The sequence below is a fragment of the Anolis carolinensis genome, chromosome 2 (genome assembly GCF_035594765.1).
Source record: "Anolis carolinensis isolate JA03-04 chromosome 2, rAnoCar3.1.pri, whole genome shotgun sequence".
NCBI lineage: Eukaryota > Metazoa > Chordata > Lepidosauria > Squamata > Dactyloidae > Anolis > Anolis carolinensis.
The window spans coordinates 48,938,897-48,954,734 of record NC_085842.1 but is presented as its reverse complement, the minus strand read 5'-3'; positions in this window follow the sequence as shown (position 1 = coordinate 48,954,734).

Below are 15,838 nucleotides of genomic sequence, written 5' to 3'. Positions count from 1 at the left end.
ACATAGACAGATGACAAATCAGAAGTGGATAACAACAATAAAATGTTATCTCAGAGGTACTGAGGTAACTATGTGAGCCATGTGGAGCTGGTAGATTTTGTACAAACCTTAAGCTTTGGTAGAGTGTTGTGATTTATGACTTTACCACATGAGACAGAAACAACTTTTTGGATCTTTTTAAAAAGCTAACATTGTACAACTGTGCTAAAATATTTAAAGACAAATAAATGAACTGCAAGGCACATTGGGTAGAGAATAGTGCACACGTCGTGTTATGAAGCTGTACAGAAAATTGATTGTAGGGCCATGGATTGTCAAAGTAGTGTAGATGCACTAATGAAGAGAGGTGTGATATCAAAGGACTCGACTACATATCCATTATCTGCACTAACATGACTGTTACAGAATAGCAGGTTGATGTGAAAAGGTCCTTACTCTCTCTTATCATTTTATTTCATGTTATTTTTATGTATGTTACAGCCCCGGTGGCGAAGTGTGTTAAAGCACTGAGCTTCTGAACTTGCAGACCGAAAGGTTCCAGGTTCAAACCCCGTGAGCGGCGTGAGCGGCCGCTGTTAGCCCCAGCTTCTGCCAACCTAGCAGTTTGAAAACATGCCAATGTGAGTAGATCAATAGGTACCGCTCCGGCAGGAAGGTAACGGCGCTCCATGCAGTCATGCTGGCCACATGACCTTGGAGGTGTCTATGGACAACGCCAGCTCTTCGGCTTAGAAATGGAGATGAGCACCAACCCCCAAAGTCAGACATGACTGGACTTAATGTCAGGGGAAACCTTTACCTTTACTTACAGTAAAACTTCCTTTTTTTCTTTTTCTTTTATGCTGGTTTATGATAAATTATGAATTGATCGTGGTTTAAATCCCCATTTTGACCATGAAAACCCACTGGATAAAGTTGGGCAAGTCAGCTTTCTCAGTCTAAGAAAATGGCAAATCCAATCTAATTCTGAAAAAAAAAACTTGCCAAAAAACCCCACTGAGATAGATTTGCCTTAGGGTCACCGTAAGTCATAAACTATTTGAGGACACCCAACAACACCCTCCAGGGTTGAGAAAGGTGGGGTAAAAATAAAATAAAAATAAATAAATAAATAAACAATTCATTAAATAAGTAAGTAAGTAAGTAAACAACACATCCCGCCATAATTGCCCACCTCATCTGATAGTCTTACTTTAGCAAATAATCGAACCAGTTTATTGGGTATCTATATTTTCTCTGGTTTTAACTATCCAGTTTTGATAGTTTAGTCTCATTATATTTTCACCACTGATTGGCCATGTTTCAGTTTTATCTACTACTTTTTAAATGTTGATTTTCTAAAAACAGGTATATAAATCTTTTACAGAAAGAATGAATGATGGCACTGAAAATTCATTGTCAATTACATATGAAGCAAAATGGATAACAGCACCAGAACCAGTCCTCTAATATCTAAATATCTAATTGAAGCTTTCTTGGGATTTGTAAACAAGCATTTTTATATTTCCTATTGCTCCTTCCATCCACCCATATAAAACTGGCAGCAGTTCATAACATTTCTAGTTCAATTATGTGAGTATTAGCCAAATATTAGATAAGATTAGATTTATTGGATTCATATCCACATGATTATACCCATGCATACAGTACTAAAATAGGTACATATAATAAGAACAGCAAGAGACCCAAAATTAAAGCTAAAATTATGCCATAATAATATCCCAGCAAGGAATCGCTAAGCAGATGTTATTCCTAAGCAGATTTTAAGTATAAAGCACTTCATGGGGAAGAGGTTACTAACCTCCCATCTAAATGAATGTGATTTATATATTTTGAAGTTGATAGTACTATTTAGGATGTCTAAGGGAGCTGGTTATGATTAAATGGGTAGGAGGGTGACCAGAGAAATGTTTGCAAAATACTCAGCACATGTTTCATGAAACACATGCTAACCCTCTTTGAAAAGTTCATTTCATGTTCATTCTGGTAAGCAAGAAATGATGATGATGATGATGATGATGATGATGATGATGATGATTTGTATCTTGCTTTTTCTCTCTAAAAAGAGACCCAAAGTGGCTTAGAGTAAAACCAATACAATACAATTTAAAAACTAAAAATATACAAATATTAAAATAGAATTAAATATTAACAGTAATGAAATAAACAGTTAAACCAATTAAAAACCTTATTGGACAACTGCATTCTGCACATAATCATCCACCAGAGTTTCCTCTAGAGTCCAAAGGCTTATTGCACACAATCCCCTAAGAAGAGAATGTGGATCTTTTGTGAACAATTCACAGAGTACTTTGGGTACTCAATTGCTCTTTTCTGCTTTGACACAATAGAACATATAAACACTGTAGATGTGACTGTAGTGTATGCTTTTCTAGTGTTAATCATTTTCAATTCATACAGCCTGAGGATATAAACAAAAGCCTTGGAGACATAAGAGCTTCACAGAACACTTCCTCTTCCTGGCGCACTAAAGTATCTAAGGGGCACTTTCAGACAGCAATATATTATGGGCAAAAATGGGTTAAATTAACCTGTTTTCGCCCATGTTGCTGTCCATACAGGGGCCCAAAAGAAACAGGCTTTCCTTTCAATTGTCCCCATTGCAGCGCGATATCTACTGCACTGGAATGGCGACAACCTAGATTCCCCCCCCCCCAAAAAAAACCCTTTAAAATAAGATAAAAACTTACCGGGCCACCATTATGCTTCTCTGGAAACTTCCTGGCATACCAATGTTGTACCAGGAAGCAGGCGGGCAGAAGCAATTCCCCCGCTGCCTCCTAGCTCTACATTAGTACGAACCAGGAAATCTCCAGGGAAGTGAATAAAGTATCTGATTTTTGCCTTCAACCCACTCGTGCCTGATTTGATCATTTGGAGCCAAGGCATGCCGGAACCCCAAACCCACAGTTCTGTGGAGCTGAAATCACGTATCAAAACTAAAACAATTTCCTCAGAACTGGATGGAAAGAAGAAATACAGGGGTGTCATTGTCTTAATGATGGCACTAACCAAGATTTCACTATTTCCCTTATCCATTCAGCCCTTCCTTCAAGGACCCATCCAGACAGGGCCAAAATGCACATGCTCTCTTGCTTTTTATGCCAACTAGCCAACACTCAGACATGTAAAGATGTGGCTGCTTGCAGTAGGGAAAGGCTTCATGTGCTAGTTTCTGTGTATGAAGAGCAATTGACAGAGGCACCCTAGGATGAGACCATTTATGGTTTAAAACATCAAAAACAGCACGACTGTCCAGTAACTAATAGAAATCAATGCAGTCTTTTAAGTGCAGTTGCCTTATGTTTCCTTTGACTCAATCCTGTTACGGACAAGCTGCTGGATGTTAAACCATTAAACCAACTGATGTTTCAAAATTTACTGCAAAAGCAGTTAGTCATGGAGCATTTTACAATAGATCAGTTCACAAAGATATGCAGTACATATCTTCTGCAAGATTTCAACAGCCATACATCATTCCAGAAATTCTATAGATAACCTGGAGGTTAAGGGACACTTTATACCTCACTTTTCAAAGAAAATGCAAACCCATCCTGAACATTATCCATCTTTATGAGCCAGTTAGAACTCTAAGATCATCCCTCTGTCATACCACCATCATCTGAAGATGATTTTAGTGAGATCAAAGGCCTTTTTGATGGTGGCTCCCAGAATCTGGATCTCTCCTCCAAGAGAGACCAAGATGGTCCTGCTCCTGATTGCCATTTACTGGAAGGTGAAAACATACCTCTGTCATTAGCCACTTATGGACCGAAGAGAGGCAAATTGCTGGGGGTGATGTGATTGGGACTTTTGTGTAGCAATGACAATTTTAGTCCATTTTAAATATAAAATTTGTTTAATGATTTAAAGGGAAGGATAGCCAATACTCCAAAGGACAGGAGCAGAATTCAAAACAATCTTACTCCACTTAGGCAGAAAAAAGGAAATGCAAAGATACAGAATGGAGGACGCCTGGCTTGATAGAAGTATGTGTGATCTTGGAGTCCTTGTGGACAACAAGTTAAACATGAGCCAACAATGTCGTGCAGCGGCTAAAAAAGCCAATGAGATTTTTTCCTGCATAAGTAGGAGTATAGTGCCTAGATCCAGGGAAGTCATACTACCCCTCTATTCTGCCTTGGTCAAACCACACTTGAAATAATGTGTCCAGTTCTGGGCACCGCAATTGAAGGGAGATGTTGACAAGCTGGAATGTGTCCAGAGGAGGGTGACTAAAATGATCAAGGGTATGGAGAACAAGCCCTACGAGGAGTGGCTGAAAGAGCTGGGCATTTTTAGCCTGCAGAAGTGAAGGTTGAGAGGAGACATGATAGCCATGTATAAATATGTGAGGGGAAGTCATAAGGAGGAGGCAGCAAGCTTGTTTTCTGCTGCCCTGAAGACTAGGACGTGGAACAATGGCTTCAAACTGCAGGAAAGGAGATTCCACCTGAACATTAGGAAGAATTTCCTAACTATGAGAGCTGTTCAGCAATGAAACTCTTTGCCTGGGACTGTGGTGAAGGCTCCTTCTTTGGAGGCTTTTAAGCAGAGGCTGGATGGCCATCTGTCAGGGGTGCTTTGAATGCAATTTTCCTGCTTCTAGGCAGGGGGTTGGACTGGATGGCCCATCAAGTCTCTTCCAATTTTATGATTCTATGATTCTAATGACACAAAGGGTTTAATTGTTTTGTTTAATTTTTAATTCTCATTGCTCATATTTATTGTTAGATTCCTTAACTTTCTATATCAAAAGGAAGGTAGGATAAAAATAAAGTAAATAAGTATTTGATATCTTCTTCCATGATGCACAACTTCTAAGGGGGGAAATATGTTCAGCTCTTCTTAGCAGACAGAAAACTGTTGTGAAAAACTATTTCTGATGTTCAGTAGATGAAGAATTGTCTGTCACATTTGTTTTCAGTGAATAACACAGAATCTTTTTTATAGGATTCTCAAAAAAGAACGAGGCTTAATTCAAAATTTATGAGTATCTTGAAGATAAATGGAAGGTATGGGAACAGACACCTTGCAAATCAATCTCTCTGTCAAGAATGAGGTTTTATAAGAAAAGAGGTTCTACTTCTGTGTGCAGTTTACCAGAAGCAATGGTTGAATGGCCTTGCATTTTTAATCAAAGCATGCATTGTGAGGGCACTGTTGCTATCGTGTGCTTTCAAGCTGCTTCTGGCATATGGCAACTCTAAGATGAAACTATCACAGGGGTTCTTTTGGCATGGTTTTTTTAATTGGGGGCTGCCATTACTTGCCCAAGGACATCCAGTGGGTTTGCATAGCCATGTAAGAATTTGCACTTGGTCTCCAGAGTCATAATCCAACTTTCACACCATTAAACCCTGTTGGTTTTCATGAAAGGGCACTGTTAGTTCACATTATTTTGGTTTCAGTCCTACAAAACTCATGAACCATCGTTTTTGAGGCAAAAACACTTTCATATAAAACCATTGTGTTAAAAATGCTTGTTTCAAACAACAGTGGATTGCTGCTAAAGTTAAACATATGTCTACTAAAGTAGTTTACCCTAAAATACTGAAAAATGTATAATCCCGTGAAAGCTCTGTTAGAAATGTGTCAGAAAGTCAGATAACTAGTAGACTTCAAACTGTGCCAACCACAGCTCAAGTAGATACAAATTGGGATTATGCAGCAAGTGAATTGGGAGGGGGGGGGGATGAATGGAAACAGATATATATATATATATATATATATATATATATATCTCTCAGGAACAAGGCTAAATGTGTATTAGTTACTCTCAAAACTAATTTGATTCACCATATTAAAAAAAGGCATTGGTCCTCTACCCAGTTCTCTCTCCCCTACTGCCATATTTTCCTTTGAGCTGTTTAGAAAGCATTAGACAAATTGTTATGAAGCCCTGGAACTTATCCCTGAATGTCTCTGATTGCAAGTAGGGCTCAAACTGTCCTTCTGATAGTGGACAATTTCACTACTCAGGACACTTTGAAATCCACACTTTGATCACCTACAACACTTTGAAATCCTTACTGCCAGCTTTTGTTTAGTTTAGGATGCAGAATTGTCATCACATATAGTGCAAACCTCTGGACATTTCAGCTTCAGGATATCGGGTTTGCACTCTTCAAGCATCATGTATGGAGCTTCTAAGACCAGCCTAAATAAGACATGGGCAACTGTTGGAGACAGTTGTTCCCCAGGAGACCATGGAGGTCTGCACCAACTGCAAATGGTGGTGGGAGGAAGGTTTAGGGACATTTTGGGAAAACTTTGATCCTCTTTTGGCAAAAAAAAGTTGACTTCAGGGTCACTTCATTTTAGGACGCTTCTACATAGACACAATAATCCAGTTTCGAAGTGGATTAAAATGAACTGGTTTTGCTGTGCAGCGTATACACAAATACCCCAGGAACTGGTCTGAAGCAGGAACAGTGGCCACAATATCCACTGAATAGCAGTATCTGTGGTTGGACAGCCTGCTGAAAATGTAGGGTTTTTTTCTTAATTAGTCCACTGTGATGTGCTGATGCACATATACATGTCTATTTGGGATCAGTGCTGAACCATGGTAGGGCACATGAAATAAAAACAAAGGGATTGAAGGAAAGTGAGACTGTCCATGGGAGTAATTAATCAGTTGTGTATCCTTGCCTGAGGTTTTTTACCTTTCAGCCAGCTGTGTTTCAGTGTTTTTTAAAGTGCTTCAGCATCAACAGTGTTCTGACAAGAACTCTGCAATTTAGTGGGTAAGGAGTTGCAAAGCTCATTCATCGCTATGGTAAGTGCCTAGATTTCAATGGCGACTATGTGAGATGTGGTATTTGGGTGTGGCTTTCAACTGCATATGGTAAATATTTTCTCCTGTACTTTGTTCATTTTTAATTCCAAAATGTAATCTACTTTCTGGATAGTCCTCGTATTCTGGTCCCAAGACACCCAGAAACTGTTGTTGCCTTCTTCTGCCTAATGGTAGGGCTGTTATGATTCTGACCCAGAATCTACCAAGAGCATTGGTGGCACTATTTTCAATTAAATTGTAGGTCACATCAGTTGAATCAAAGCAACGTTTTGAAAACATAGGGAAGGAAAGGGGGGTTAAAAACAAAGCATCTTAAATCACTTTGTAAAGCAAATGAGAAGTGATGTTTACTACTGAAACAAAATTATTTCCGGGTTGGGAGCAAGGAAGGTTTATATATATCTGTGGAAAGTCCAGGGTGAGACAAGAACTCTTTGTCAGTTGGAGGCCAGTGTGAATGTTATAGTTAATCACCACAATTAGCATTGAATAACTTCATCTCCTGGCTTCTCCATGCCTCACAACCTCTGAGGATGCCTGCCATAGATGTGGGTGAAACATCAGGAGAGAATACTTCTAGAACATGGCCATACAGCCCGGAAAACATACAACAACCCTGTGATCCCGGCCATGAAAGCCTTCGACAACACAAAATTATTTCCATTTCCACTAAGCAGTCATCTCCAATATTTTCTTTTTCTTTTCTTTTTCTTTTTTTTTTGTGGGGGGGGGGGGGGCAGGGAAGAGAGAGAGGACAATATTTACTTGAGGTGAGTGGTTGGCCCCAGCTCACTTCATGGTTTTTACATTTCACAATAGCAGCAGAGGCAAAGTTTAATAAATATTCTTCATTAGCTGTGGCTGTAACTTAGATTCTTTAGTGATTTTGCATTTTAGTTACTAGAGATGGCAGGCTTACCTTCCTGTCTTTGTTTCTGTTATTACTAAACAGTGAATATGTCAATATAAAAGGTTATTTCAGAACCTATCAGAGCAGCAGTGAAATATTTTTAGTTTAACTCAACAGGCCAGAATGAATTGTAGATTAAGTCCAATTTCTAATGTAGAAACATTTTTCACAGTGAAGTTTCTATTGATTTTTGTCAGCTAATATGTTGTTATGTGCCAGAATATGTTTTCTAGGCTTGGGAAATCTAACCAGAAAAATAACGATTTCCTAACTGCTTTGATTGTTTCCCCTTTGATCAGCTAGATTAACATATTGGAAATTTAAAAGAGTTTGGCTGATGTTGCACCAATTTTTGAAGATAATATTTAGGACCAATCAGTTTTAAAATCCATTTAAATTTTCTCTAGAACCCTGTGATAGATATCCCCATACTCCTAATTTGCAAACATGGTGACATTGCACAACTACCATGTCACTTGATGAGCATATGTCTCCTTAATATGGGATCTTGATTATCTTGCTTATATTTATTATTATTGGTCAAGTTACACAGATGTTAATCACATGTAGACTATTTCCAAGTCTTTCCTGCTTTCTTACCCCTATCCTTTCAATATAAAGAAGATTTCAATGCTGGTGTCTCCAAGAAATAAATGTGGGGAAAACCTTAAACTACTGACATTACTATTTGGACCTGATTTTCTGATAATACTGGAAGAGAATACAAGATATAGACATCATATCTTATATTTCACAAGCAAATGGCAGCTTTGGGATAAATTAGGAAGTGGAAATCAGCTTTTTTTTCTCCATATATGCACATCTGCATCTTCTAGATTTTGTACCCTTCTGATTGAGATAGATAAAAAAAGTTTTGGGATGAAAATTGGCATCATTCCTTGTCTGAACCCTGTACTCTCTCTTTAGGGGCGATCATCTATCAATCATTTTGGTAAAAATGATGGAATCCATACAGTACTTCTAGACAGCATGACTATAATTATAAGTAAATAAAGATTGCTAAAATTATTCAAGGGCAGAGAAAAGCAGGTTAAATACATTTGAATATCAAGATGATGAGGAAAAGATTTGAAGAGATTTAGGTCAGAAAAAAGTCAACAAGTGATTGCACAAAGCCTGCCAATAATTAAGGGCTTGTTTGCCTTGTAACTTACACCATGGTTATTTTATGCTAGATTTGAAATACTATAAGAGAAGGTATGATGTGATTTATTATTACCATTACACATCTGACCTGTTGCATCACAGCATTGCCTGAATGCTGTCACCTTCTTCATTGTATCAGGGCACATGTTAACTGAGGGAAATATAAGATATTTGGCAAATACTTATTCCATTGTTCCCAAACTATTCTGTGTATATCCTCTTGGAAGGGAAATGCCTAATATATTACTTTTCCAACAGGACAAATGCTTCTTTATGTTTAGAATATTTAAGGGGTTAGGTTTTCCCCTGACATAAATCCAGTTGTGTCTGACTCTAAAGGTTAGTGCTCATCTCCATTTCTAAGCTGAAGAGCCAGTGTTGTCCGTAGACACCTCCAAGGTCATGTGGCTAGCATAATTGCATGGAGCGCTGTTACCTTCCCACCAGAGTGGTACTTATTGATCTACTCACATTTGCATGTTTTCAGACTGCTAGGTTGGCAGAAGCTGGGGCTAACAGCGGGAATTCACCCCGCTTCCCAGATTTGAACCGCTGACCTTTCAGTCAGCAAATTCAGCAGCTCAGTAGTTTAACCCACTGCTCTACCAGGGACACCAGAAAATTTAAAGAGACCTCAAAAGTCAAATTTTGAAGATCCAGGAATGTAAAATGTAGTGTTGTTCATATTTTGTAATAGCACTAGAGGATGAAAAATATCAACCTGGCACCAGTATGGCCATTGCATGGCCATACTGGTGCTGTCACCAAAATGAATGCCTTTTACATTTATTTTAAAGTTTGCATGCACTTTCTCACCATCTTTACTAGTCTAAGTAATATGAGCTCAGGCTTGCCAGAGAGATTAAAGACAAGAAAGGGGGGGGGGGTTCCTTTGGTTATGTCAGTAGAAAAAGGAAGAAAAAGGAAACAGTGGGGCCTTTGTGTGGAGAATGTGGTGAAATGCTAACAGGGGATAGGGAAAAAGCAGAGCTGCTCAACACCTTCTTTGTTTCAGGGCCCTTCCGCACAGCGATATAACCCAGAATATTAAGGCAAATAATCCATAATATCTGTTGAACTGGGTTATCTGAGTCCACACGGCCATATAAGTGCAGGAAATGCTGTAGATGTAACATATCTTGATTTCAATAAGGCCTTTGACAAAGTCCCCCATGACCTTCTTGCAAACAAACTAGTCAAATGTGGGCTAGGCAATGCTACTGTTAGGTGAATCTGTAATTGATTAAGCAAACCCAAAGACTGCTCATCAATGGTTTCTTTTTATCCTGGAAAAAAGTGACTAGTAGAGGGTCCTGGGACCGGTATTATCTAAGATTTATATTAATGGCTTGGATGAAGGTTTAGAGGGCATGCTTATTTTGTTTGCAGATGACACCAAATTAGGAAGGGCAACTAAAACTCCAGAGAACAGGATCAGAATTCAAAATAACATTAACAGATTAGAGAGCTGAGCCAATTTTTTTTAAAAAAATCAACAAAGACAAATCTAAGGTAGAAAAAATGAAATGCAAAGATGTAGGATGGGTGATGCCTGGCTCGTCAATAGTACATGTGAAAAACATATTGGAGTCTTTGTGGATAACAAGTTGAAAATGAGCTAACAGTGTGACACAGCAGCTTAAAAAGCCAATGGAATTTTGGGCTGCATCAAAAGTGTCTAGATTGAGGAAAGTCATGGTGCCTCTCTATTCTGTTTTGGTTAGACCTTACCTGGAATACTGTGTCTAGTTCTGGGAAGCACAGTTCAAGAGAGATATCGACAACCTGGAAGGTGTCCAGAGGAGGGCAACTAAAATGATAAAAGGTCTGGAGACCAGGCCCTATGAAGAGCGCTTTAAAGAACTGGGTATGTTTAGCCTGCAGGGGGAAAAAGGTTGAAACAATACATGATAACCATCTATAAATACGTGAAAGGATGTCATAAGGAGAAGGGAGCAGACTTGTTTTCTGCTGTTCTGGAAACTAGAACTTGGACAAATAGGTTCAAATTACAGAAAAGGAGATTCCACCTGAACATTGGGAAGAACAACCTGACTATAAGAACTGTTCAGCAGTGGAACTCTCTGCCTCAGAGTGTGGTGGAAGCTCCTTCCTTGGAAGCTTTTAAACAGAGGCTGGATGTCCATCTGATCAAGGGTACTTTGATAGTACTTTTCCTGCACGGCAGGAGGTTGGACTAGTTGGCCCATGTTGTCTCTTCCAACTCTATTATTGGTGAATATTTTAGGATTACAACCTTTTTATTATTTATTTGTATCTTATTGTTGTGCAAAACCTGAAATCTAAGGCAATTTTCAATATAACTAAAGAACAGTGGATTATAGTGCAACCCTAAACCAAATATATGCCAACTTTAAGTAGTTCAGATTAGGCACAAGCCTCCTCTGCCTACAGAAGTTCCCTGCGGTCAGCAGAACCCCTTTTCTTTGGTGGATCTAAGAAGTCTAGTGGCAGAACTATCTGCTATTGTAACAGCCAAAAATGGGGCAGGGAATGAGACTGATTAGAGATAAATTGAGTTATGACAGTTCCAGATTTCCTCAAGTCCAGGCACACAGTCGCAGATGGTCAGAGTGAGAATAGAACTAAGCAACTGTAGTAATCCTAGACTTGGATCTACCATGATTTCGGCTGGCCTAATATCGGCTCAGCTGGACCTTGGCTTAAATTGGCCAGTTAGGATTGTGCTTTTAATCAGGATATTCCTTTACAAATGAGAAAAATGAAATGAACAGGACACATTGAAGAGTTTGAAAGTAACCCCAACATACATCAAAGGATTTTTAAGAAGTGAATATGATCCTCAAACTGGAGATATTCATTAGGCAGAAGAGAGACTGTTACAAGGACTTTCAAGCCTTACAACAGATGATATCCCAGGACATCAGTCAGAATGCTTCTTTTAACTTCAATGAACCTTGATTAGAAGGAGTGAGATGCTTCTTAATGTTTGATATTGCCGTAGAATTCAGAGGAAAGAAATATATTCCCTCCCTCTCAACCCACCTATTTTTGATTTGTGTTTATTTTTCCACTCTGCTTTTTCTGAAGTGGGAATTTGTACAATATGAAAAGCATAAAAATACAGACAGAAAAAGAACTCAAAGATGCATAACTACTACTTCATTCTGAATGTGATGTTGATAAATATGATAGTTTGGAAATTCAGTAATCTCTATCCCATTTTTGCTGTCTGTGACATATTTATTGACAGATATTCCACAACAGGGATGTGAAAATCTTTTGGACTAATGCAGATTTTTGTCTATTTTATGTGGATTAAAAGGATATATATATATATATATATATATATATATATATATATATATATATATATATATCAGTTTTGTCTGTTGAATAAGAATAGAGAAGAAATTCATGTGAAAAGTGGCTGTTCACCATTAAATTCATTCATTTGGAGGAATGTGAGGCTGTTAATGTATATGCCTGTATCTTTTGGTTTCATATCAGTGTGAGGAAATTAGTAGATTCAAATTTCTATGTTATGTCTAGAGATTTTTAACTCTAAGAAATTCTAGGGACCTCATCACATTGAGGTCAGTAAACTAAGTGGTAACAGGGAGATTAGGCATGGATTCTTTCTGGTGTAGGGAACCCATCGCTCCATGCCCTGCATTGCCCACATCATCCCTTACACCATCCAATGGGTGGAAACATTGTTGTCTGCCCCCCCCCCCCATTTTTCTCCATGTTCCTGGTGCTGCCTCTTAAATAACCAACATAAGACTATTCACTTTTATTAAAATGGAATTGTAAAGTATTTATTTTAACAGAAAGCCAGCATAAGGTAGCACTTTAAGTGTTCGACTATGACTCTGGAAACCAGGGGTTCAGTCTTGGCTCAGCCATGGAACTCCACTGGATGATCATGGGTGAGTCAGACTTTCTCAGCCCCAGAGGAAGGTAAAGGCAGCCACGCTTTGAATAAATCTTGCCAGGAAAATCCCATGAGTTCATCACAAATGTTTTGTAGGCACACAACAAAAATAAGAATAGCAACAACATATTAATATACTATTAAATCTGCTAATAAATACAAAGATAGTTTTATAATATAATTTGTGGAATCTAACCACCTTCATTTTTTTTCTTGTGTATTTTCTTCTCTGACTTTCCTCTTTTGTTTGCAATGTTGGTCTATTTTGATATATATTACACTATGTGACAACATTTCATCCAGTTCCCTAGATAACTTTTGCAGTATCACAGTCCAGTCATAAAATTGGAAATGCAATTCCGTTTATCTTCCTGTTTCTTTGCCCACAAAGCCATGCTCTTCTCTCCCTAACTGATTATCTTGAAAGGGACAAAACTCAGCAGAACTGTCAGACAATATAATTGCTAGCCAGTTATACAAGTCTTTCTAACAGAACTGCTTAAGCATTTGATTTCATGATAGGATACATAATGCACAGAGTGATTATGAAACTGCTCTATGTGCCTGTGAGAAGTTCGGTGAATCATTTATGAAATGTATACATAAGTAAAGCTGCTCTCTGATCTGTTATCTTATCTTGTCAGAAAAGGAAAGAGAGTTACACTTTTGTTTTTCATGGTGTTGACTTTCATTTCCTAAAACAACCTGAAAGAAATAAAATATTGAAATGAGCATAAATACAAAATAATGTTTGTAGTACTGAATAACTCAGAAATGTTGAAGGAAAACATTAAACATGTGTGCTGCATAGATTTCTAAGTGAACTTGGTATGACAGTTGATCTATTATTAAACAGATGTTGAAGTTCAATTTATGAATTATTAAATTCTTGTTACATTTGCTTGCCAGGTTGTTTTATTTTTAAAAAGTCAAAATTTCATTCACTTTAAGTATTTTGAGCATGTCCTTCTGTATTACTCTAAAAATACTTTGCTTCGAGAGAACAAGATTTATTTTAAAACTATTATTGGAAGCCATATAAACAGGTTTTATTTTAAACTCTAACAAATCTTGTGACCTGCTTTAGTTGGTGACTTTTAACACAAAGCTCTGTGCAAACACTCAACTGTGCTTATAAGGATGATCAGAATTTACTGGCATAGGTAGCATCCCTCTGCCCCAGTTAACCATGTTACTTTAATTTTGCTGGACTGGCTACATTGGCTGAATACCAAACACCATCTCCCAAAACAATTGCTATACTCTCAATTCAAGAACGGAAAATGGAATGTTGGTAGACAGTAAAAGAGATTTAAAGATGGGCTTAAAACTAACCTTAAAAACTGTGGCATAGACACTGAAAACTGAGAATCCCTGGCCCTCGAACATTCCATCTGGAGGTCAGCTTCTACCAATAGTGCTGTGAAATTCGAATAGGCATGAATGGAGGGTGAAAGAGAGAGACATGTCAAGAGGAAAGTGCATCAAGCTAACCATTGTCAGGACCGCCTTCCATCTGAAAACCAATGTCCTCACTGCGAAAGAACATGCAGATCAAGAATAGGTCTCTACAGTCATCTACAGACCCATCACCAAGATTCTATACTTGGAAGGCAATCATACAAGTGACAGCCTATGATGATGATATTTCATTTTGTTAGTTTGGGTCCAACTCTTCTATCTGTTCAGATAAAGGTAACCTTGAACTCTGATTAAGGTCATGTTGAATCCAGGAGTATTAGCTACCTTTCTTAATTAGGCGGAATCTGAAAATTTGATAAACATGCCTTCTGTTACCACATCCACTTAAAGTGTATTAAAATAGCATATTGTAGATAGATACATCTGAGGTGAAGCACTTATCACAACAATTTAAGACTGAAGTCTTCAAGGTACTACAACAGTCTTCAAAAGTTAGTTTCTTTTTTCTCTTTAATGAGCTAACATAACTTTGTTGCTTTTATGGTTTCTTGGCAAGGTTTAATCAGAGGACATTTGGCTGCGTACTTACTGACTATAGTCTACAGCATCTGTATTCCCTGGCAGTCTTCCTTCCAAATATCCAATCCAGCTTACCTGTCTGAACGTATCTCCCTTTATGAGCAAGCTAAAACATTAAGATCTGCTGGGGACGTCCTGCTGTCAGTCCCACCACCATCGCAGGTGCTATTGGTGAGGATGAGAGACAGGACCTTCTCGGTACTAGCCCTTCAGATGTGGAACTCCCCATTGAGATTAGATTAGCACCCTCCCTCCTAGGATTTAGGAAACAACTTAAGAGCTGGTTGTTCAAGAAGGCATTTGATGAATGACAGGAGTATGGAAATATGAAGTAATTAAAGATAACCTCGGGATCGATGTAAGACCTAATGTTTATGTTGTGTTTGTGACTGTTGTTTAGTTTTTGTAGTTTTTATGGATTTAATCTATTGCTATATGTGGTTAATTTGATAAGTGATTTTTTTTTATGTGTAAGGCACTGAATTTTGCCAAGGATTGTGTTGTGAACGTCTTTGAGTCCCCCCAGGGGTGAGAAAAGCAATATATAAATACAATAAATAAATAAATAAATAAATAAATAAATAAATAAATAATATCAGCCCTGGCCTGCCTAGCTTCCAGGTTCACAACAGATATGAAGCCGACCCAGAAATTTACATGTGTGCATGTACACCACTTTCTGGCTTCTTTTCAGACCAACTATAATTGAATATTGCAAATATCACAATTGAAGTCCCAATATTGAAGTCCAACAAATTTGATATTAAATTGTGAAAACATCACATGTGAGGTGTAAGGAACCCACTTCTTAGCCCCAGATATTGTTGTTGCTCTCCAGCTCAGTTCTTCCTCCCTTTCTAAATTGAACTCATCATAAGTACAGCCCTTTCCTTGGGGTTTTCCCACCCATAGGGCCAAAGCGATCATTCATAGGAGTTACACACAGACATGTTCTCTTTTTCAGTATGAGTAAGCTGTTATTCATTCCACTGAACTAAGTATACTGCTGGGTAACCAC